Source organism: Schistocerca cancellata, chromosome 3 (assembly GCF_023864275.1).
Source record: "Schistocerca cancellata isolate TAMUIC-IGC-003103 chromosome 3, iqSchCanc2.1, whole genome shotgun sequence".
Taxonomy (NCBI): domain Eukaryota; kingdom Metazoa; phylum Arthropoda; class Insecta; order Orthoptera; family Acrididae; genus Schistocerca; species Schistocerca cancellata.
This window is the reverse complement of record NC_064628.1, coordinates 678,875,234-678,901,778: the sequence shown is the minus strand read 5'-3', so window position 1 is coordinate 678,901,778 and position 26,545 is coordinate 678,875,234.

Here is a 26,545-nt window from a genome sequence, read left to right as displayed (position 1 = left end):
CCACATCTCTCACCAACTGAAGACGTCTGGTCAATGGTGGCCGAGCAACTGGCTCGTCACAATACGCCAGTCACTACCCTTGATGAACTGTGGTATCGTGTTGAAGCTGCACGGTCAGCTGTACGTGTACACGCCATCCAAGCTCTGTTTGACTCAATGCCCAGGCGTATCAAGGCCGTTATTACGGCCAGAGGTGGTTGTTCTGGGTACTGATTTCTCAGGATCTATGCACCCAAATTGCGTGAGAATGTTATCACATGTCAGTTCTAGTATAATATATTTGTCCAATGAATACCCGTTTATCATCTGCATTTCTTCTTGTTGTAGAAATTTTAATGGCCAGTAGTGTAAAACTAAATGAATACTTGCTTTCATCTCATCATACATTCTTTTACTCTCTTCATGGTCATCGAAGCTAGTAGGCAATTATGCTTGTATAGCAGGGGTGTGTTGGCTTGTGCACATCTTGACTACGATAACGCTTTGACTGTGCTTACCAGCATTCCTGTTTTCTTATTCATTACGAGGCCTGTTACTGCGTTACCCCTGTTTCATTTTGTGTTGATACTCCTGTAGTGACCAGACCAGAAGTGCTGTAGTTCCTCGCAGTGTACATAACTAAGTACAAGTCTACAGGACGAACATTCATGAACCCGACAAACAGCACGGACGGTTTCCTGACTGGAAATGGTGGAAGAAAGGTCCTATGAACATGTGTCCGGAAATGTATCGCTGCCACGGTAGATGACTTTGACGAATGAAAATTCCTTTGACAAAATGCCCTGTTTTCCTTGTGTGCTGCAAGTTGTGTGACTGACATAGAGTTCTGTAAGTAGCAGAGTGGTCCAGTATTCAGATCGAGAACAAGCCGAGAGGGTGTTTGTGTAGGCCAAGCGGGTAGAAACGGTCGAGAGGCAGAATCCCGTCCTCCAAATCTAGTGTACGTACAGTTCGCTGCCTCCGTCCAACGTTCGTTTGTCTGAAAGGACCCAAAGTCACACAAACGGACAAAAAGTGCTTTAAATGTTGTGTGATGCGGTTGGTGTATGTGAGGGGACTTGTTTTGCTACAGCCGTGCTGCCTCTCGACTGTTACCATCTGCTTGGCCATGCACAAATACCGTCTCGGATTTTTCTCCACGTGAATACGTGACCATTCTGTTGCTTACAGTACTCTGCGTCAATCACGCAGCATGCAACACACAAATAACACGCGGCACGTGATCAGAGGAACTTTCATTCGTCAGCGCCATCCACCGTGGCAACGCTGCATTTCCGAACACATTTTCGTAAGAACTTTTTCTCCCTCATTTCCAGTCACGAATCCGTTCCTGCAGTTTGTAGGTTTTATTACATCTACATGTACATTTATACTCCGCAAGCCACCCAACGGTGTGTGGTGGAGGGCACTTTACGTGCCACTGTCATTACCTCGCTTTATTGTTCCAGTCGCGTATGGTTCGCGGGAAGAACGACTGCCGGAGAGCCTCCGTGAGCGCTCCAATCTCTCTAATTTTACATTTGTGATCTCTTCGGGAAGTATAAGTAGGGAGAAGCAATATATTCGATACCTCATCCAGAAATGCACCCTCTCGAAACCTGGACAGCAAGCCACAACGCGATGCCACTTGAGTTTGCTAAACATCTCCGTAACGCTATAACGGTTACCAAATAACACTGTGACGAAACGCGCCGCTCTTCTTTGGATCTTCTCTATCTCCTCCGTCAACCCGATCTGGTACGGATCCCACACTGATGAGCAATACTCAAGTATAGGTGGAACGGAACGAGTGTTTTGTAAGCCACCTCCTTTGTTGATGGACTACATTTTCTAAGGACTCTCCCAGTGAATCTCAACCTGGTACCCGCCTTACCAACAATTAACTTTGTATGATCATTCCACTTCAAATCGTTCCGCACGCACACTTCCAGATATTTTACAGAAGTAACTGCTACCAGTGTTTGTTCCGCTATCGTATAATCAACCTGCCTTCCTGGTTAAGCTGTTTAACAGCCTACTCCCCGATCTGTAGCACACCGTAGAAAGCACTCCTTCTGAGTAAATCTCGCCTGGATTTCCGAATGGCGACTATTTAACTTCCAGAATATTTTACCCAAGCAGACGCCATCCTTAACAAACCATACATTATTGCCGTACTTCCTAGGGAAAATATGGGATGTAATTTCTCCTTGTTTTTAGCGACTCACAGTACCAACACATCAAGGATATGTTGGCTAATCTTTTGACACTGGATCACTAGATCATACAGTTTGTTGCCCTTGCAACAGTTGAAAACGCTGTTGTGCCTCGCCTGGAACCGTACGTTTGTCTGGCCTTTCCATAGATATCCCTCTGATGTGGTTGCGCCTAAGGTATGATTACCTGTAATGCAGGCACACGCAAGCCATCCCACCTCGAAACAGTCCTTGGTTCATAGGGGTATAAATATGCTACCGTGCTTATTCAAGTTTACTTTGTTGGGACATTGAGTTCATTGTTATATGTATTCAGGATAATGAAAGCGTTTATATCTTTCTTTGAAATTCGATTTATACTGACGACCGGCCGTAGTGGCCGAGCGGCTCTAGGCGCTTCAGTTTGGAACCGCGCGACCGCTACGGTCGCAGGTTCGAATCTTGCCTCGCATATGGATATGTGTGATGTCCTTAGGTTAGTTAGGTTTAAGTAATTCTAAGTTCTAGGGGACCGATGACCTCAGATGTTAAGTCTCACAGTGGTCAGTGATATTAGAACCATTTTTTATTCATACAGACGATTTTGTTTGTTTTTTCAGAACGGAACTGAACATAAATACTGTACAGAGAACTGTAAATCAGTAAAATACATGTACAACTCTACAAATTCAAAGTTTCACTCATCTTACTTTCGTATTTGCCGTTTCGGAAAATTTATTCGACAATTCCTACTGGCAACTACCATAATGCTTTCCGGTCTTCAACATTGACCTGTTTGCTTCATGAATTACGACATTTGAGACAGTAAACATAGGTTGTTTTCATTTTCTTGTCCAATAATCACCATCGTGTACAGTTTTTGAACTCGGTACTCAGTACTCAGTACATCATTAATAATTTTTTTGGCTTCCCTTAGATCTTCAAGGATACCCTGAATGACGAAAGAGGACACTTCTGCTTTGTCTTGAAACTGTCACAAACGATGCCTTCCTCACTCATACGGTTGCATTCCGATAGGTTAGCATTTAGTGGCGCCACAACTTCCTCGTAGCCAATATACACTGAAGAGCCCAAGACACTGGTGAACCTGCCTAATGTCGTTATGGCTCGCGGAAGCGCCACAGGACGACGTGGCGTGGACTCGACTAATATCTGAAGGAGTGCTGGAGCGAACTGACACCATGAATCCTGCAGGGCAGTCCGTAGGAGTACCAGGGGGTGGAGATCCCTTCTGAACAGCACCTTGCAAGGCATCCGAGATATGCTGAATAATGATAATGTCAGGGGAGTTTGATGGAGAGCGGAAGTGTTTAAACTCAGGGGAGTGTTCCGGGAGCCACTCTGTAGCGATTCTGGACGTGTGTGGTGTCACATTGAACTGTTGGAATTGTCCAAGTCCGTCGGAATGCACAATGGACACGAATAGATGCAGGTGAGAAGACAGGATGGTTACGTACGTATCACCAGTCAGAATCGCATCTAGATGTATCAGAAATCCCATATCACTCCAGCTGCACACGCCTCACACAATTACAGCGCCTCCACCAGCTTGAACAGCCTCCTGCTGACATGCAGGGTCCATGGATTCATGAAGTTGTCAAAATACCCGTACACTTCCCTCGTCCGACCAGGCAACATATTTCCAATCATCAACAGTCCACTAACGGTGTTGACGGTCTCAGGTGGTCTCAGGTGAGATATAAAGCTTTGTGTCGTACAGTCATCAAGGGTACATGAGTGGGCCTTCGGCTCAGAAAGCCCATATCGATGATGTTCCGTTGAATGGTTAGCACGCTGACACTTGTTGATGGCCTGGTACTGAAATCTGCAGCAATTTGCGGAAGGGCTGCTCTTCAGTCGTCGTTGGTCCCATTCTTGCAGGATCGTTTTCCGGCCGCAGCTATGTCGGAGATCGGATGTTTTACCGGATTCCTGATATTCACGGTACACTCGTAAAATGATCGTACGGGAAAATCCCCACTTCATCGCTACCTCGGAGATGCTGTGTTCCATTGCTCGTGCGGCGACTATAACACCACGTTCAAACTCACTTAAATCTTGATAACCTGCCATTGTAGCAGCAGTAACCGATCTAACAACTGCGCCACACACTTGTTGTCTTATATAGGCGTTGCCGACCGTATTCTACCTGCTTACATATCTCTGTATTTGAATATGCATGCCTATACTAGTTTCCTTGGCACATCAGGATATTAGTGTCTCATCAACTTGATGGTGCTGTCGGCTTGTAGAAGATATAGAGTGGACCAGGAACATTCGAAAATAAAGTACGAATTGGTAACTCTAGTGCCGCGAGATTGTACAACGCTGATTGCATTTGATAGTAAAAACTTTAACCAGGGTGTCAAAAAGAAAGGGTTGGTAAGACACGTTACCCCAACTGCTTTTAGATTAATTAGAGTAACAAATGGCTCTTAGAACTATGGGACTTAACATCTTATGTCATCAGTCCCCTAGAACTCAGAACTACTTAAACCTAACTAACCTAAGGACATAACACACATCCATGCCCGAGGCAGGATTCGAACCCGCGACCATAGCAGTTGCGCGGTTCCGGACTGAAGCGCCTAGAACCGCTCGGCCAGCGCGGCAGGCAATTAGAGTAACAGTTAAGGGAAAGACTTAACTACAGTTGCCATTATTAATATCCACAGGTTCACTACTGCTGAGCAATTAGTTCTACTTCTCCCTGATGCAAAGTGCGCTTAGTCCTTAAATGTTAGTGTATCGGTTTGATCTGCAGTTGTTTTTAGTCGGTCTCTTTTAGTAGCTTCCGCACTCAGTTGATTAAAACGCTCCAACGGGACTCGGAAGGAGGACGGTTTAAGTCTTTATCCAGTAACATATATCTGTGACATTTGCTGAAAAGGCCAAAGTATCATCATTCCTCCGTCAGTCTCCACCTCTGTGGACGATGATCACACGTCTAATATTTTTATCTCGCGTCTAATATTTTTCTCTCGACAAACATTCCTCTAAAACCCGAGGCAGAAACATGTAACACGTCGGCGCTGTAACAAACAGTATTTTACCGAACACAAGGGGCATTCCGTGTCTTTTTATATATTTTTATTTTTACTGAAAAGTGTGAACTACTGGTCGCCTGGGGAAACAATGAATCCTAGCAGCATTATACTGCCTAACTTGTCGTGCGTTAATGTGCGACTGGACGGTCCAGTGTATTTCAATAACAAGAGAAATCAATTTAGGAGCCACAAATAACACGAACGTGCTTTACCGTTTATGGTATGATTTGCGGGACTAATGACAGATCTGAAAATTCTGCCATTCAAACTAACCGAGGAAACAAAGAGTTCTGCAATAACGGGATAACCGAATTTGTGGAAGGCAGGAATACTGGTGCTTTGTAATTAACTTCTGTCGCTAACTCGTTTTGGACTCACTTCCCGTATTTCTGCGGTATTGCTTCGGGAAACGTGATTAGTGTGTAATGCTCTCAGCTCCAATAGCTGCCATTTTCGTATACGTTGGAGACATTTTTCGCCCTTCAGTGACTGATGGAGTGACGTTCTGAAGCGCAGGCAAATCGTATCAGATCAATTTACGCTTCTATTCCTATTACAAAGTCCTTTGACGGGCGTATTAACTAACAGGCAGTCACAGCTAACGTGACCCTTTTCCCTACTAGATCATGACGTGTAGGTCTGTTTCGCGTATTGTCATATATGTGTGACACTTTTCTGTGGGAACATGGAATGCGAAGTACCTGGCTTGTTCGTACAGGGATTACGTGTTTTCCATTTGCCTTTCGGTGCGAGGGACCCAAATTTGTAAGTGGTGATCTATCTTAGTTATGCATTTATTGTAACAGTATATTTATTCGCCTTATCATACCCAATAACGGAAACTATGCTTCTGTAACATGTAGTGCGATGAATAAATTAATTCACACTGTCAGAGGATGAACACCTCTTTTATCACTGCTTATTCAGAGTTAGTTGTACAGGGTGCCCACAAAAATCCTCCATGGATTCCAAATGGAATTATAAAAATATATGAAGCATAGATACGATTTGCGGAACTATGGAAACCTTAAAATATTGAAGGTATTCTGTCGCATCCACAACTATCAATAGCGACTCTCTTTCTTATAGTGGTCTGCTAAGTTATGTTCTGTACCAAGCTATCTACTTCTGCTCGTGTAACTATCTTTGACAGGTTCAGTAAGGTGCCAAGAGAATACGCTTGTAAGTTCCGGTAAACGCGAGATATTGACAAAAGAAAGAGTCAATTGGCCAGAGAAAGTTTGATGAGTTTGAATGAGCAGAGTGTGGGTCTTAGAGGAAAAGTCGAGTGAGGTGTACAAGCGTCGTGTCAACAGGTGTGGTAAGATGCTTCATACTCGCGTAAGATTTGATTACGACTGAAGTTAGTGTCTGCCATCCAATCGCAGATATCTTATTATTAATGTGTGGCTATTTTCTGTTTCGTATTGAAAGGCTTGCCGAGGTGAAATTAACGGTATTTTGAGAACTTTAGGGACTGCTTTCTATCCTGAGATGTTATACTCTAGGCTTTGTATGGTGGATGACTTTCGAAGCATGGTACAGAATCGGGTTTCTTCTGATTCATCCGAGTTTTGAGTCATTTACATTCGTCACATTCCCATTTCATGAGCGTCTTTCAGAATTTATTGAGGCATAGAGATTTTCGTTTGGGCAGACATTTCACGTGTTGTGGGTCTTTATATTATGTGCTACATGTATGAATATTGTATATGTCCCTGTTGCCGAACAACACACTACGGGTAATTACATATTTTTATACTCAAACATTCTACACAGACATACAGACATTTGTAATCCCTTGCCATTATTTTGAAATGCCGGTGTCCTTACGGCCGAGTTCCACTTTGTAATCAGTAACAAGCTACTCCATATGATTTGCGTTTTGCCTTCAGCAGATTGAAAATTTTCTGAACTGTCATTCCGATCATTGTTAAGTAGTTTAGTGATTACGGTGAGTAGTTCGTTCTTCCTTTCGCCTAAAAGCTTTTACAGATCTGTAGGTAAGACATTAGCTGTGGTCGCTGAGAGAGCTAGCAGTACATCGTTATATGCAAAAATGTGCTTGTTTTACGCATTGCATTCTCAGGTTCAAGGTAGTAAAGTTATGATAATAGACTGCAGGAAGCTTGTCCATTTTACGCAGCTAAGCGACAAGCGCTGTTGCTTGCACATTATTGATATTCATTCATGTGTTTCTCACAGCTTAGCAAGATTAACGTATTTCAATTACATTTTTTACCATGCCCATTATAACTCCATTTCGCAAAGTAAGTTAGTCTCGCTTGTCACGTTTCCTTAATGGAACTGTTATATCGCGTTATTATATGAATTCATAGGTCCAAACTTAATCCCAAGGTGGACATTTCAATTCAGGACATATTTCAACTTATACTTTTTGATGTAACTGAAATTATATAAAAAAAGAACCGAGGTCGTCCAAAGCTTTTTCTGTTGACTTTTTCCCAAAAGATTCCTTTCGTTTAGTTTCAGGTGTTAAACAACTATCAGGATAGACTACACCTCAAGAGAGAGCAGAATGCGTGAGGTGCTGAGCAGAAAGCTAATCCAAAGAAATTTCTGACGTGAATTTCAAAGAGTATCACCACACCTTAAAACGATTAAGGGTTGGCCTGAGAGGTTCCTGGCCGCTGGCAGTGAAAACAGTCAGCTGACTGCTGACCTTTGGTACAGAGCCGAGTGGAGGGTCTGAATCAGAGGCTGTGACGGTTCAGCGAACATGTGGGCTGCAGATTCCTCTACTTGCGCCATAGGGTGGTGGGGTTTCGGGTTCCGCTGGATAGGTCAGGAGTCCACTACACACAGAAGGCGGCTACACGGGTAGCAGGGGTTGTGTGGCGTGGACTGGGCTGTTTTTTAGGTTAGGTGGCCTCGGGAAAGTACAGAAAGGGCAACAGCCTCAAGGGGTGCGGGGCAAAGACAGGACATGCGGCGACCAAGCAGTTATCGGTATTGTAATTGTAAACTGTCGAAGCTGCGTTGGTAAAGTACCGGAACTTCAAGCGCTGATAGAAAGCACCGAAGCTGAAATCGTTATAGGTACGGAAAGCTGGCTGAAGTCAGAGATAAATTTTGCCGAAATTTTTACAGAGGCACAGACGGTGTTTACAAAGGATAGATTGCATGCAACCGGTGGTGTCTTGTTTGGCACTGTTAGTATTAGTTTATCCTGTAGTGAAATAGAAGTGGATAGTTCCTCTGAATTATTATGGGTGGAGGTTATACCCAACAACCGAGCTAGGTTAATAATTGGCTCCTTTTACCGACCTCCCGACTCAGCGGCATTAGTGGCAGAACCACTGAGAGAAAATCTGGAACACATTTCACATAAATTTCCTCAGCATGTTATAGTCTTAGGTGGAGATTTCAATTTACCAGATATAAACTGGGACACTCAGATGTTTAGGACAGGTGGTAGGGACAGAGCATCGAGTGACATTATACTGAGTGCACTATCCGAAAATTACCTCGAGCAATTAAACAGAGAACCGACTCGTGGAGATAACATCTTGGACCTACTGATAACAAACAGACCCGAACTTTTCGACTCTGTAAACGCAGAACAGGGATTCAGTGATCATAAGGCCGTTGCAGCATCCCTGAATATGGAAGTAAATAGGAATATAAAAAAAGGGAGGAAGGTTTATCCGTTTAGCAACAGTAATAGAAGGCATATTTCAGACTACCTAACAGATCAAAACGAAAATTTCTGTTCCGACACTGACAATGTTGAGTGTTTATGGAAAAAGTTCAAGGCAATCGTAAAATGCGTTTTAGACAGTACGTGCCGAGTAAAACTGTGAGGGATGGAAAAAACCCCCCGTGGTTCAACAACAAAGTTAGGAAACTATTGCGAAAGCAAAGAGAGCTTCACTGCAAGTTTAAACGCTGCCAAAACCTCTCAGACAAACAGAAGCTAAACGATGTCAAAGTTAGCGTAAGAAGGACTATACGTGAAGTATTCAGTGAATTCGAAAGTAAAATTCTATGTACCGACTTGACAGAAAAGCCTAGGAAGTTCTGGTCTTACGTTACATCAGTAAGTAGATCGAAACAGCATATCCAGACACTCTGGGATAAAGATGGCATTGAAACAGAGGATGACACGCGTAAAGCTGAAATACTAAACACCTTTTTCCAAAGCTGTTTCATAGAGGGAGACCGCACTGCAGTTCCTTGTCTAAATCCTCGCACAAACGAAAAAATGACTGACATCGAAATAAGAGTCCAAGGAATAATAGAAAAGCAACTGAAAATACTCAACAGAAGGAAGTCCACTGGACCTGACGGGATACCAATTCGCTTCTACACAGAGTATGCTAAAGGACTTGTCCCCCTTCTAACAGCCGTGTACCGCAAGTCTCTAGAGGAACGGAAGGTTCCAAATGATTGGAAAAGAGCACAGGTAGTCCCTGTCTTCAAGAAGGGTCGTCGAGCAGATGCGCCAAACTATAGGCCTATATCTCTGACATCGGTCTGTTGTAGAATTTTAGAACATGTTTTTTGCTCGCGTATCATGTCATCTCTGGAAACCCAGAATCTACTCTGTAGGAATCAACATGGATTCCGGAACAGCGATCGTGTGAGACGTCTACAGACGTTAAAGTAACCTCTGGCGTGCCACAGGGGAGTGTTATGAGACAATTGCTTTTCAAAAAATGGTTCAAATGGCTCTGAGCACTATGGGGCTTAATTTCTGAGGTCATCAGTCCCCTAGAACTTAGAACTACTTAAACCTAGCTAACCTAATGACATCACACACATCCATGCCCGAGGCAGGATTCGAACCTGCGACCTAGAACCGCCTGGCCACACAGGCCGGCCCGTTGGTTTCCACAATATATATAAATGACCTGGTAGATATGGTCGGAAGTTCCATGCGGCTTTTCGCGGATGATGGTGTAGTATACAGAGAAGTTGCAGCATTAGAAAACTGCAGCGAAATGCAGGAAGATCTGCAGCGGGTAGGCACTTGGTGCAGGCAGAGGCAACTGACCCTTAACATAGACAAATGTAATGTATTGCGAAAACATAGAAGGAAGGATCCTTTATTGTATGATTATATGATAGCGGAACAAACACTGGTAGCAGTTACTTCTGTAAAATATCTGGGAGTATGCGTGCGGAACGATTTGAAGTGGAATGATCATACAAAGTTAATTGTTGGTAAGGCGGGTACCAGGTTGAGATTCATTGGGAGAGTCCTTAGAAAATGTAGTCCATCAACAAAGGAGGTGGCTTACAAAACTCTCGTTCGACCTATACTTGAGTATTGCTCATCAGTGTGGGATCCGTACCAGATCGGGTTGACGGAGGAGATAGAGAAGATCCAAAGAAGAGCGGCGCGTTTCGTCACAGTGTTATTTGGTAATCGTTATAGCGTTACGGAGATGTTTAGCAAACTCAAGTGGCAGACTCTGCAAGAGAGGCTCTCTGCATCGCGGTGTAGCTTGCTGTCCAGGTTTCGAGAGGGTGCGTTTCTGGATGAGGTATCGAATATATTGCTTCTCCCTACTTATACCTCCCGAGGAGATCACGAATGTAAAATTAGAGAGATTAGAGCGCGCACGGAGGCTTTCCGGCAGTCGTTCTTCCCGCGAACCATACGCGACTGGAACTGGAAAGGGAGTGGCACGTAAAGTGCCCTCCGCCACACACCGTTGGGCGGCTTTCGGAGTATAAATGCAGATGTAGATGTTCTGGTAGACAACTCACATCTCATCATAGAGTCCTTCCGAGGAACCTCACGTCGTCAATTCGCCTAGCATCACGAGAGCTAAATATCCTTTGCTCAGCCCAGCTGCATGAACGATTTCACTCGAACGCTTAAGTTGTGCTAGCGGTGAAGCGAAACGACTTGTAGTTTCGGTAAGACTTTGCTATTGAGATGTAGGGTAGGATGGAGAACATTTAGGACACGTATTTTTCTCTGACGAAACAAACTTCCACTCACGGGGGAAAGTCAACAAGCGCAAAGTTCACATTTGGGTTCGGAAAATCACCATAGTTATCGGGAACATGGCACAGGCAGCGAAAAAGAGGATGTGTGCCCGCTGATGAAGGACGTAGTTTGACCATCCTTCGCCATAGATCAAACAGTAGAATGAACCGTTATCTGTGCCAAGAGGTGACATAACCTTGAGTGAGTCGGAGGCAGCAAGTCAGTGGGGTTGCGGAGAGTCAACGCTGGGGGTGCTATTTCAATTATTACAAAATCGGGCTAACTTATAAACAACTTGGTAGTATGAGCCCACTTATCTAGATGACGTTGCACTCCCTCTGCCTGTACATGTTGCATTACGACATAAAACCTGCGTAATCCATTTGTATATTCATTAAAGTTCAGTCAGAGAGCGACACAATTTATACCAGTAACTTGTAACCTCCCCACAAAAATTTAAAAGACAATATTATATAGAAATGGAGCCAAGTGAAACCTTCCCACAAAAATTTTAAAGAAAAGACAAAAATATAATAATAAATGGGACCCAAGAATAACCTCCCTGCAATGAAATGTACTGACAAAGGCAACAAAAATGTGAAATTCGCAATCTGACTCTGCTGAAATGCTTTTCATCTCTATTACTTCTTGCTGTAAACTTGACAGTTTTCTACGCAACGTGTTATTAGATGAATCGATCTCATTAATTGTCTGCTGTAAATTTTGAAATTCAGGTGTTTGATTAAATGAAACCGGTGAAGTATCGTCTGATTTATTCTCATTAGCACTTTCGATAGCATCAATACGACTGGCCAATTCATCATATTTTTCAGTCAATATTTTTGCCTGTTCATCGGTTTTAGAATCGGACGCATTAATCTGTTTCTGCAACTTACGCGTAGTTTCGTTCAATTTTTTAACGTCAGCTTTGACGACATCGGAATCCTGTGTTAGTTCCAATTGTTCGAGTCTGTCGGTCACTGTTTGAAAATCTGTTGTGTATGTGTCTGTTTTTAATTTAAGATCAGAAATTTCGTCACGTAATTCTGTGTTTGACTGTTTGATGGTATTAATTTCGTCGGACACTGTAGCAATATTGTTGTCTACGTATGTCTTCGCTTTCGCGAACATTTTACGTTTGTCTTCTTGTCTCTGAGCAGTGATTGTTTCCATGACATGGCGTTTTACCTTATTTTGATCCTGAATAAATTTACGGAAACGCGTATCACTGTTTTGTATGTGCTGATTAAAGCGTTCGTTAATCTGAGTGTTCTGCTGTTCGAATTTCGCGTCTATCTTTGCGTCCACTGTGCGCGAAAGTTCTGCTGTCATTGCTTTAAACTCGTCGCGTAATTGTGTAGCTTTTTCAGAGCATTGTTTAGCGACTGTACTAATTTCCGCTCTAAGTGTTTCCGTTGTGGCTGTTTGCATTTCCCGTAATTCCTGAGCAACAGATCTAATCTCTTCGCTACTTTTTCTTGAACAAGCCTCAATTTCCTCGCGCAACTGTTCCTTAGTATCGTGACACTGCGCGGCAACGGCTCTAATTTGTTCACTTAACTGTCTGGAATTGTTGTCTAATTTTTCATTATTATTGTCTAATTTTTCATTAAACTGTTTGTTCTGTTCTCTAAGTTGTTTGTTATCTTCCTTAAGGTTGTCTTGTTTTTCAATAATTTCGTTAACTCGTTGTAGCAATAGTGCCATAATTTGACCCGAGCCAAAATTAGCATTTCTATTCTCTGTGTTGTTTGATAGTGTACCTACAATTGTCACGTTTTCTGTAACCATCCGGTCATTCTGCGATTCACAAAAAGGATTATCAGTCGGATGTACACTGTCACTCACTATTTCGGAATGAAATAAATCCGTCGTACCTTGTGTATCCTGTTCATTTTCATTAGAAATATTTGTCTGAACGTTACTTGAATTTTCCAAACTGGGTGTGTTCCGCTGGGCAGCGTTCATTACTATAGACCGCTCCGCGTCATCAATTGTCGTCAAATTAACAGACGAAACAATTGAGTTCGTTTGTTCCTCATTAAGATAAAAGTCATCATTAGTGGTTGTAATGTATTGATTGTTAGTGAACGCAGGATTGTCATCATTACACTGCGTGTCACATGTCCTATCGGTAAAGTCGTTTGAGCCGGTAATTTCGTTCGTAATACCTCGCGATACACTATTCACAGTCTTTCGCGGCATTTTTACAATAGTCACAATTTTTCACAAAATAAATAAGCACAATGCAAAAGCAACACACAAATACAACAGAGCAACGAATTGCCGTTGACCTGTAGAAAGAAAGTCACAAGTTAATAAAAGCGTTGCGCCAAATCCTAATTATATCTAAGCAAATAAGAGCAGATATCTGACTGTTGTTCAAAAGATTCTCAACGAAATACGATCCTGGACTGGGTGTCGCCAAGTGTAACCTCCCCACAAAAATTTAAAAGACAATATTATACAGAAATGGAGCCAAGTGAAACCTTCCCACAAAAATTTTAAAGAAAAGACAAAAATATAATAATAAATGGGACCCAAGAATAACCTCCCTGCAATGAAATGTACTGACAAAGGCAACAAAAATGTGAAATTCGCAATCTGACTCTGCTGTAAGCTCCCGCAAAAATAATGAAAAACAATTCAGTACTAATGAAATCTCAGTGATAATGATCATTCAATTAAACCGAAATATCGGTCTTTGGCCCTGTGTAAATCAGAATTAAATTCTTACCTCATTGTAACTGTTAGTCAAATTTCTGCTCTTATTCTTGCGCACAGCTTGGAGGAACTGCATTGCAAATAATATTATTCGTTTTTTTTTGTAATTTAACTGAAACTTTTCTTTTAAGGGAAGTGGAACGAAATCGTTAATTCAATTAAATAAATTTTTTTTTGTAAAATTGCTTTTAAATCAAAATTATTATTGGGGCACTTGTTGGAAATTAATTACAATAAATAACTTTACATTATCTGATGCTTACCTTAATTAACAATATACCTCATTCAGCATCTTGACCAGTGTTGCCGACAGACTACATCACACAACCGCACTGGGCTGCTACTACTGACCGACTGCTCTGCATGATGACTACTACAGAACTGCTCTCAACGACTACTGACAGAGTACTGCTCGCAACACTCGCGCGGTAAAGCGCAGACTAACTACGATTATAGGCTCTCTGGTCAAAGATTTTAACGTGCCTCACCATCGCTGCTATGTTACATACGTGTTTCATAACCCTCCACTGGGGTGGGCAAAAATTTGGCAGCGATGGTGAGTCATTTGGACTTGCCATCGCAAGAAATTTTTACAATTTACAGAATATTCAAATTTAGTACATAAATTAAATGTTGTGCACATGCACCGAGTACAAAATATATCAGACAAAGACAGGATGTGAGTACAAAACATAGTAGTAAATCAAAAAACTGTATATACAAATTATTTGACAGATAGCAAAGTGCACACGCACTGAAAAAATTCTTTAGCATTTTCAGAACAAATAAACAGAATGGCAGAAAATCATGTTGATAAGTGACATGAGTGTACTCGCACTGGAGTTGAGAACATATTAGCAATTTACGAAATGTATATATAGTTAGTAACAAATGACATAAGTGCATATGTACTGAAGTATTGAATATACAGAATGAGTACAAATCATATTGAAAATGCACAGGCACTGAAGTTCAGTAGAAAACATATTAACACACAACATAAGTGCACATGCACTGTAGTTCAGAACATATCAGTAAAATAAAATAATAAATAAAAAAATGTATATACAATATAAAAGACAAGAGTGCACATACTGTACTTGAGAACAAATCGAAAAAAATGTCTTAGGCATTTTTGCAATAAATAAACATAATGGCAAAAAATCATATCGACAAGTGACATAAGTGTACTCGCACTGGAGTTGAGCGAATCAAAAAAAAAAAAATGTATAACCCATGAACATAAATAATGTTAGCAAAAAAATGATTTTCACTATGTGACAAGAATTAGGATAGGAAAGGGAAGGATTGCATCATGGTTGTAGCACTTTAGATTGCACACAGCTGTTCTGAAGGTCCATATCTTTCCACAGAAGTACAACACCAAGTGACACAATTTGAACTTCTTTTCCCATCCGAATTTGCCAGTGTAGCCAAGACACTGAACTCTCGTAGTAACATTTCATGTTCTCATGTTGGCAGTACATTAGGTACACCAAACAGTGGGACCATAATAACGTCTTCATCGCTCACGGTGGTGGACAGCATGTCGTGTCAACACCACGCTCTTACAAGGCACACCAACGTAGAATTAGTGCAAAACCAAAGCTAGTGCTCCATGATCACTAGGATAGACAGGACAAATGGACATTGCAGTAATTCAGGGTAGTTAGCTCATGAGGTGAAGGACATTAAGTCACATAATATTGACAATTACAGTCTTCATTAGTAGTTTGCGGCATTCATAACCCAGTGATTGAACATTTCTGTACCAAGTATGTAGTATTACAGAAAAATGTTCATTAATTGTTTTACATACAATCAGTAACCTTCTTTTCCTAGTTACAAAGCATTATTAAATAATCGCATTCTTTTCCAGTTACAAAGTATGGCATCGTTAATTAATTATTTGTCATTCCAATATAGTAATAATCATTAGCCTTTTCCTAATTACAAAGCATTATGAAGCAATCGCATTCTTTTCCAGTTACAAAGTATGGCATCGTTAATTAATTATTTGTCATTTCAATAGTAATAATCATTAGCTTTCTCCTAATTACAAAGCATTATTACACAGTCACATTCTTTCCCAATTATAAAGCATAGTTAATCATTTGTCATTTCAATATAGTAAGAATCATATTCTTTTCCAGTTACAAAGTATGGCATAGTTAATTAATTATTTGTCATTTCAATAGTAATAATCATTAGCTTTCTCCTAATTACAAAGCATTATTAAACAATCACATTCTTTCCCAATTATAAGCATAGTTAATCATTTGTCATTTCAATATAGTAAGAATCATATTCTTTTCCAGTTACAAAGTATCAACATTGAAAACAAGAGCTAATTAATGGCATAATTAATAACATAATTCATTGAGTGACATTAATTATTGGCACTCAGTGTCCAGCAAGTATTAAATAGTACAACATTTTTTTTCATTCAGTATTATTCAGAAATCTCTTAATTCATTATAAAAAATCAGTTAATTACAGTCATAGCATAAATAATCAGTAGTACTCAGAAATCTCTTAAGTCATTATTCGGGACTGGCAATACATATATTTTTTTTTTTGTTTTTGTGCTAGCAAAGCATTGCTTTTGGTAATTATAAGAGAAAGCAAGAAGAGAAAAAAAGAAAAAAAATTGGTACTGGGTTGTTCCTGTAAATCAAAAACGTGTAAGGTCATTCGTCATGAGTCAAGTGTAACAAGATTGTGAAACAAGGCAGTATATGTGATCACATTTATAAATGATAAACACAAATGGGTTAAAAAAATAAAAATGCAAGTACTAGAACAGGTATAATAAGTAACAGGTTTAGTAAGTATCATGAAAAACTTCTCCTGGAAAAAATACAAAATGGATTATTGACCTGAAAGAAGAAACGCACACTATGCTGAAAAGTAGTGAACTTCGAATTAACAGGTAGTGAAATGTGTATAAACATGTGTTCCATAGCTGTCCTTTCCAAAACTTTCCGTCATCCTACTACGCAATATAACACTTGCTGTCAAAACAAACTGCAACAAATACTTAAATAACTACGTAGCATAAATACATAACTTCAACATTATCCTCATCTGTAAAGAAAAAACTTCATTATCAATCACTTCATTATCCATATTATCATAACTTCATTATTATCATCACCAGTAAAGAAAAATTTCATTATTCATAATAGCATATTCTTCATCATTATTCATCAGTATTCATTGTTGTTGTTGTGGTCTTCAGTCCTGAGACTGTTTTGATGCAGCTCTCCATGCTACTCTATCCTGTGCAAGCTTCTTCATGTCCCAGTACCTACTACAACCTACATCCTTCTGAATCTGCTTAGTGTACTCATCTCTTGGTCTCCCCCTACGATTTTTACCCTCCACGCTGCCCTCCAAAACTAAATTGGTGATCCCTTGATGCCTCAGAACATGTCCAACCAACCGATCCCTTCTTCTGGTCAAGTTGTGCCACAAACTTCTCTTCTCCCCAATCCTATTCAATACTTCCTCATTAGTTATGTGATCTACCCATCTAATCTTCAGCATTCTTCTGTAGCACCACATTTCGAAAGCTTCTATTCTCTTCTTGTCTAAACTATTTACCGTCCAGGTTTCACTTCCATACATGGCTACACTCCATACAAATACTTTCAGAAATGACTTCCTGACACTTAAATCTATACTCGATGTTAACAAATTTCTCTTCTTCAGAAACGCTTTCCTTGCCATTGCCAGTCTACATTTTATATCCTCTCTACTTCGACCATTATCAGTTATTTTGCTCCCCAAATAGCAAAACTCCTTTACTACTTTAAGTGTCTCATTTCCTAATCTAATTCCCTCAGCATCTCCCGACTTAATTCGACTACATTCCATTATCATCGTTTTGCTTTTGTTGATGTTCATCTTATATCCTCCTTTCAAGACAATGTCCATTCCATTCAACTGCTCTTCCAAGTCCTTTGCTGTCTCTGACAGAATTACAATGTCATCGGCAAACCTCAAGGTTTTTATTTCTTCTCCATGGATTTTAATACCTACTCCGAATTTTTCTTTTGTTTCCTTTACTGCTTGCTCAATATACAGATTGAATAACATCGGGGAGCGGCTACAACCCTGTCTTACTCCCTTCCCAACCACTGCTTCCCTTTCATGTCCCTCGACTCTTATAACTGCCATCTGGTTTCTGTACAAATTGTAAATAGCCTTTCGCTCCCTGTATTTTACCCCTGCCACCTTTAGAATTTGAAAGAGGGTATTCCAGTCAACATTGTCAAAAGCTTTCTCTAAGTCTACAAATGCTAGAAACGTAGGTTTGCCTTTCCTTAATCTTTCTTCTAAGATAAGTCGTAAGGTCAGTATTGCCTCACGTGTTCCAGTATTTCTACGGAATCCAAACTGATCTTCCCCAAGGTCGGCTTCTACTAGTTTTTCCATTCGTCTGTAAAGAATTCGTGTTAGTATTTTGCAGCTGTGGCTTATTAAACTGATTGTTCGGTAATTTTCACATCTGTCAACACCTGCTTTCTTTGGGATTGGAATTATTATATTCTTCTTGAAGTCTGAGGGTATTTCGCCTGTTTCATACATCTTGCTCACCAGATGGTAGAGTTTTGTCAGGACTGGCTCTCCCAAGGCCGTCAGTAGTTCCAATGGAATGTTGTCTACTCCGGGGGCCTTGTTTCGACTCAGGTCTTTCAGTGCTCTGTCAAACTCCTCACGCAGTATTGTATCTCCCATTTCATCTTCTTCTACATCCTCTTCCATTTCCATAATGTTGTCCTCAAGTACATCGCCCGTGTACAGACCCTCTATATACTCCTTCCACCTTTCTGCTTTCCCTTCTTTGCTCAGAACTGGGTTTCCATCTGAGCTCTTGATGTTCATACAAGTGGTTCTCTTATCTCCGAAGGTCTCTTTAATTTTCCTGTAGGCAGTATCTATCTTACCCCTAGTGAGATAAACCTCTACATCCTTACATTTGTCCTCTAGCCATCCCTGCTTAGCCATTTTGCACTTCCTGTCGATCTCATTTTTGAGACGTTTGTATTCTTTTTTGCCTGCTTCATTAACGGCATTTTTATATTTCCTCCTTTCATCAAGTAAATTCAATATTTCTTCTGTTACCCAAGAATTTCTAAGAGCCCTGGTCTTTTTACCTACTTGATCCTCTGCTGCCTTCACTACTTCATCCCTCAAAGCTACCCATTCTTCTTCTACTGCATTTCTTTCCCCCATTCCTGTCAATTGTTCCCTTATGATCTCCCTAAAAATCTGTACAACCTCTGGTTCTTTCAGTTTATCCAGGTCCCATCTACTTAAATTCCCACCTTTTTGCAGTTTCTTCAGTTTTAATCTACAGGTCATAACCAATAGATTGTGGTCAGAGTCCACATCTGCCCCTGGAAATGTCTTACAATTTAAAACCTGGTTCCTAAATCTCTGTCTCACCATTATATAATCTATCTGATACCTTTTAGTATCTCCAGGGTTCTTCCATGTATACAACCTTCTATCATGATTCTTAAACCAAGTGTTAGCTATGATTAATTTGTGCTCTGTGCAAAATTCTACCAGGCGGCTTCCTCTTTCATTTCTTAGCCCCAATCCATATTCACCTACTACGTTTCCTTCTCTCCCTTTTCCTACACTCGAATTCCAGTCACCCATGACTATTAAATTTTCGTCTCCCTTCACTATCTGAATAATTTCTTTTATTTCATCATACATTTCTTCAATTTCTTCGTCATCTGCAGAGCTAGTTGGCATATAAACTTGTACTACTGTAGTAGGTGTGGGCTTCGTATCTATCTTGGCCACAATAATGCGTTCACTATGCTGTTTGTAGTAGCTTACCCGCATTCCTATTTTCCTATTCATTATTAAACCTACTCCTGCATTACCCCTATTTGATTTTGTGTTTATAACCCTGTAGTCACCTGACCAGAAGTCTTGTTCCTCCTGCCACCGAACTTCACTAATTCCCACTATATCTAACTTTAACCTATCCATTTCCCTTTTTAAATTTTCTAACCTACCTGCCCGATTAAGGGATCTGACATTCCACGCTCCGATCCGTAGGACGCCAGTTTTCTTTTTCCTGATAACGACATCCTCTTGAGTAGTCCCCGCCCGGAGATCCGAATGGGGGACTATTTTACCTCCGGAATATTTTACCCAAGAGGACGCCATCATCATTTAATCATACAGTAAAGCTGCATGCCCTCGGGAAAAATTACGGCCGTAGTTTCCCCTTGCTTTCAGCCGTTCGCAGTACCAGCACAGCAATGCCGTTTTGGTTATTGTTACAAGGCCAGATCAGTCAATCATCCAGACTGTTGCCCTTGCAACTACTGAAAAGGCTGCTGCCCCTCTTCAGGAACCACATGTTTGTCTGGCCTCTCAACAGATACCCCTCCGTTGTGGTTGTACCTACGGTACGGCCATCTGTATCGCTGAGGCACGCAAGCCTCCCCACCAACGGCAAGGTCCATGGTTCATGGGGGGGGGGGGGGGGGTATTCATTATCATCTGCAAAAATATCACTTCATTACTCATTATACAACTATTCCTTATCTCTAGCATATTTCATCACTAAAACTAAGATGTGTAGTTCTGTCCGACAGCCTGCATCAATCACCTTGTATTCTGAAAGAAAAAATTAGTTAAGACTGCTATTCTACGATGAGTATAGTATATTCTTGTTAATGCTTGTTAATCCTGATCCATTTACTCTTCCTCATAAAGTTATTGCATCTTCTATCATTTATTCCGTAGTTGAAATACCCATTTCCGTTTAATTTATTTCGCTTACACGTTATTTCTTTCTGAAAATGATGAACAGAGATTAACGTCTTGCATTTAAATCATATACCCACTAAATAAAGACTGGTTTATGGTGACACAATTAACCATACAGCATAACATTACAGACAACGTAATATGTCAAAGACATTGACAGTGTTCAAAGCCAAAATGTACAGAGAATATCACAATGCAGCAGCAAAAAATGTAAAAGTCACGATGTTGAGATGTCATAAGGCCAAAAAAAATGTCAAAGTCGACTGGTGTGTGTTATATCTTAACTATTTCACAGTGCATATAGACAAAACTGGAATACAATCGTACATAAAAAAGTGGAAAATGTGCATGGTCTGATGTGTAACGACAAGAAAAGCGACCTGCTAACCTTACCTTGCCGGGCACTTGCCAAGAAAAAATACGATAATCATTAGTAATTAGTCAGGTGAATATAATTGCATTAGTAAATGGCATCATAGCATGTTACATCATAAAGTGATTTCATTCAATAAACGGTTTAATGTTTGAGATATGGTGATTGCCTTTCGGTTTTCTGGTTCTCAAAGTTTCGACGTGGACAACATTGTGGTGAGGGATGCTGCGAATCCGATATGGACCTGCGTATAGAAGTTCAAATTTACTGCACTTACCTTTTAATTTGCTGGATAAATAGTGTGTACGTACTAATATTTTCTGTCCAACGTGAAAGTCTCGGCGTGTACAAACCTGTTTTTGCTGTCTTCTCCGGCGCTCTGCGGCACGTTTGATGTTGTTCAGCGCAATGTCAATTATTTCGTGGTGTCGTAAGCGACGAGATGTAGGAAAATTTACAAATTCTTTAATTTTGTTTGGTGGTTCAACGTGTTTCAGTATAACTGACGGAGATAGCATAGTCGATTCATTTGGAATGGAATTAATTACATCTTGGAATGAGAGTATGTGTGTATCCCAATCAATATGTCTTTTGTGGCAGTATATTCGGCACAGCTTACCAATTTCTTTCATTAACCGTTCACAGGGGTTCGAAGAAGCGTGGTACTTGGATATATAGATCGGAGAAATGTTTCTGGCTCGTAACATGCGTGTCCATATGCTACTACGAAATTGAGATCCATTGTCAGAAATTACTTTCATCATATGCCCTACATGAAATAGAAAATGTTTTACAAATGCTTTCGAAACAGTTTTAGCAGTAGCTTTGCGTAACGGAGTGAAAGTAACAAATTTTGAAGTGAGCTCAACAGCGACAAAGATGTAGCAAAAACCTCTGTTAGTTCTCGGAATCGGACCAAAAATATCTACTGCGGCCATATGTCTTAATTTAACAGGTACAATGGGATATAAAGGAGGAATATATGAAGTGGTGTCTGATTTAGCTTTCTGGCAAATTTTACAAGACGCTAAAACTCGTCGTATACGTTTCTCCATGTTGTTAAAATAACAGTTCTGTCTCAGTATAAGAAAACATTTTCTTGCTCCGTAATGTGCGTAACTTAAATGAGTGTACCAAATTAATTTGTTAACCAGTTCGTCAGGGATGCATAATAACCAATTGTTGCTGTCAGGATGAGAGCGGCGAAACAGAATGTCATTGCGTACAGTGTAATGGTTTCTAATCGTAACATTTTTCCTATCTTGCCAAAGGTGTTTAATTTCTTTCCACACATTGTCTTTATTTTGTTCTTGTGCTATGTCCTGTAATGACGATGAAATAAAATTTTCAAATGCTACTTGCTGAATGTACATGACACTGAAATTTGTTTTGCAGAAGTTGGTTGCTACGTCTTGCTGATTGTTGCCGAGAGAACGCGATAGTGCGTCTGCTATAACATTTTGCGTACCGGGAATGTGGACAATCGTAAAATTAAATTCTTGTAAATATAGTTTCCATCTACTTAACCTGTCGTGAGTGAATCTAGCCGAAAGTAAAAATTGTATTGCTCTGTGGTCTGTGTAAACGGTTGTATGTCTGCCATAAAGAAAGTGCCGAAATCTCGTAAAAGCCCATACAACACATAATGTTTCCAATTCTGTAACGGAATAATTTCGTTGTCGTTGTGAAATACCTCTATTGTTACTAAAGTGTGGTTCCTGTTGCTGAAAATTTTGACGATATCGATAATTAGAATTTTGGCTGTTATCAAAGTTCTGGTAGTTGTCGTTTCTAAAGCGTCTGTTATCTTTTCTATTGAAATTACGTGTCTGATCATAATTGCTGTACTTTTGTTGACCTTGGTTATTATACGAAAAGTTTTTGTTTACAAAAGAATAATCAGATTGCTGTACTTCTAAAAGCTGTAAAAGATCTCTGAATGCTGAAATGTTTTCTTTTTGCTGACCAGTTAAAAGTGACACTCTTAATGACCGTGGTAATTTAGAGATGCATAATTGTATAAGTGCGGATTCACTGTACGAAAAGTTTTTGTTTACAAAAGAATAATCAGATTGCTGTACTTCTAAAAGCTGTAAAAGATCTCTGAATGCTGAAATGTTTTCTTTTTGCTGACCAGTTAAAAGTGACACTCTTAATGACCGTGGTAATTTAGAGATGCATAATTGTATAAGTGCGGATTCACTGTACGGTTCACTTAGGTACTGGTTTTGTTGTACCATGTGCTCAAAAAATTGCGTGACACTGGGAAAATTGGAGTTCTCATAATTTGGCAAACTAATTAACTGATCTTTAATTCCGCGCTGTGTCGTCTTCGACCAGTACGCTGATAGAAAAGCATTCTGAAATTCCTCTACCGAGTAACACTGTCTCGCGATCGGTCTCATACGAGTTGCCGGTTCGCCTTCCAAAAAGCTGCAAATAAATTCAAGTTTATGCGTAACAGGCCAACACGGTGGAAGAGCAAAGCTAAATTGTTGAATCCAATCCAGTGGGTGAATCTGCGTTCTATCGTTTTTAAATACTTTAAACTTTCTCACTGACAGAAAATGTTTGTAATCGAAATTATCATCTCTGTGTGATGCACCAGCTTCAGGATCGTAAGAGTATCTATTGAACTGTGGTTGTTCGGAATCTAAGCCCCGTACTCTCTGTAGATTACCCAAATTATACGCGCTGCGTGAGTCTGACAAATGTTCATAAAGTGGTGTCTGTTGTATGTTATTATTAACTGAAATGCTTTTCATCTCTATTACTTCTTGCTGTAAACTTGACAGTTTTCTACGCAACGCGTTATTAGATGAATCGATCTCATTAATTGTCTGCTGTAAATTTTGAAATTCAGGTGTTTGATTAAATGAAACCGGTGAAGTATCGTCTGATTTATTCTCATTAGCACTTTCGATAGCATCAATACGACTGGCCAATTCATCATATTTTTCAGTCAATATTTTTGCCTGTTCATCGGTTTTAGAATCGGACGCATTAATCTGTTTCTGCAACTTACGCGTAGTTTCGTTCAATTTTTTAACGTCAGCTTTGACGACATCGGAATCCTGTGTTAGTTCCAATTGTTCGAGTCTGTCGGTCACTGTTTGAAAATCTGTTGTGTATGTGTCTGTTTTTAATTTAAGATCAGAAATTTCGTCACGTAATTCTGTGTTTGACTGTTTGATGGTATTAATTTCGTCGGACACTGTAGCAATATTGTTGTCTACGTATGTCTTCGCTTTCGCGAACATTTTACGTTTGTCTTCTTGTCTCTGAGCAGTGATTGTTTCCATGACATGGCGTTTTACCTTATTTTGATCCTGAATAAATTTACGGAAACGCGTATCACTGTTTTGTATGTGCTGATTAAAGCGTTCGTTAATCTGAGTGTTCTGCTGTTCGAATTTCGCGTCTATCTTTGCGTCCACTGTGCGCGAAAGTTCTGCTGTCATTGCTTTAAACTCGTCGCGTAATTGTGTAGCTTTTTCAGAGCATTGTTTAGCGACTGTACTAATTTCCGCTCTAAGTGTTTCCGTTGTGGCTGTTTGCATTTCCCGTAATTCCTGAGCAACAGATCTAATCTCTTCGCTACTTTTTCTTGAACAAGCCTCAATTTCCTCGCGCAACTGTTCCTTAGTATCGTGACACTGCGCGGCAACGGCTCTAATTTGTTCACTTAACTGTCTGGAATTGTTGTCTAATTTTTCATTATTATTGTCTAATTTTTCATTAAACTGTTTGTTCTGTTCTCTAAGTTGTTTGTTATCTTCCTTAAGGTTGTCTTGTTTTTCAATAATTTCGTTAACTCGTTGTAGCAATAGTGCCATAATTTGACCCGAGCCAAAATTAGCATTTCTATTCTCTGTGTTGTTTGATAGTGTACCTACAATTGTCACGTTTTCTGTAACCATCCGGTCATTCTGCGATTCACAAAAAGGATTATCAGTCGGATGTACACTGTCACTCACTATTTCGGAATGAAATAAATCCGTCGTACCTTGTGTATCCTGTTCATTTTCATTAGAAATATTTGTCTGAACGTTACTTGAATTTTCCAAACCGGGTGTGTTCCGCTGGGCAGCGTTCATTACTATAGACCGCTCCGCGTTATCAATTGTCGTCAAATTAACAGACGAAACAATTGAGTTCGTTTGTTCCTCATTAAGATAAAAGTCATCATTAGTGGTTGTAATGCATTGATTGTTAGTGAACGCAGGATTGTCATCATTACACTGCGTGTCACATGTCCTATCGGTAAAGTCGTTTGAGCCGGTAATTTGTTCGTAATACCTCGCGATACACTATTCACAGTCTTTCGCGGCATTTTTACAATAGTCACAATTTTTCACAAAATAAATAAGCACAATGCAAAAGCAACACACAAATACAACAGAGCAACGAATTGCCGTTGACCTGTAGAAAGAAAGTCACAAGTTAATAAAAGCGTTGCGCCAAATCCTAATTATATCTAAGCAAATAAGAGCAGATATCTGACTGTTGTTCAAAAGATTCTCAACGAAATACGATCCTGGACTGGGTGTCGCCAAGTGTAACCTCCCCACAAAAATTTAAAAGACAATATTATACAGAAATGGAGCCAAGTGAAACCTTCCCACAAAAATTTTAAAGAAAAGACAAAAATATAATAATAAATGGGACCCAAGAATAACCTCCCTGCAATGAAATGTACTGACAAAGGCAACAAAAATGTGAAATTCGCAATCTGACTCTGCTGTAAGCTCCCGCAAAAATAATGAAAAACAATTCAGTACTAATGAAATCTCAGTGATAATGATCATTCAATTAAACCGAAATATCGGTCTTTGGCCCTGTGTAAATCAGAATTAAATTCTTACCTCATTGTAACTGTTAGTCAAATTTCTGCTCTTATTCTTGCGCACAGCTTGGAGGAACTGCATTGCAAATAATATTATTCGTTTTTTTTTGTAATTTAACTGAAACTTTTCTTTTAAGGGAAGTGGAACGAAATCGTTAATTCAATTAAATAAATTTTTTTTTGTAAAATTGCTTTTAAATCAAAATTATTATTGGGGCACTTGTTGGAAATTAATTACAATAAATAACTTTACATTATCTGATGATTACCTTAATTAACAATATACCTCATTCAGCATCTTGACCAGTGTTGCCGACAGACTACATCACACAACCGCACTGGGCTGCTACTACTGACCGACTGCTCTGCATGATGACTACTACAGAACTGCTCTCAACGACTACTGACAGAGTACTGCTCGCAACACTCGCGCGGTCAAGCGCAGACTAACTACGATTATAGGCTCTCTGGTCAAAGATTTTAACGTGCCTCACCATCGCTGCTATGTTACATACGTGTTTCAAACTCACATTTCAACCATACAGAGGCGGCAACCGTTCACTGTCCATGCTGTAGCAGACCGTACCTGAAAAT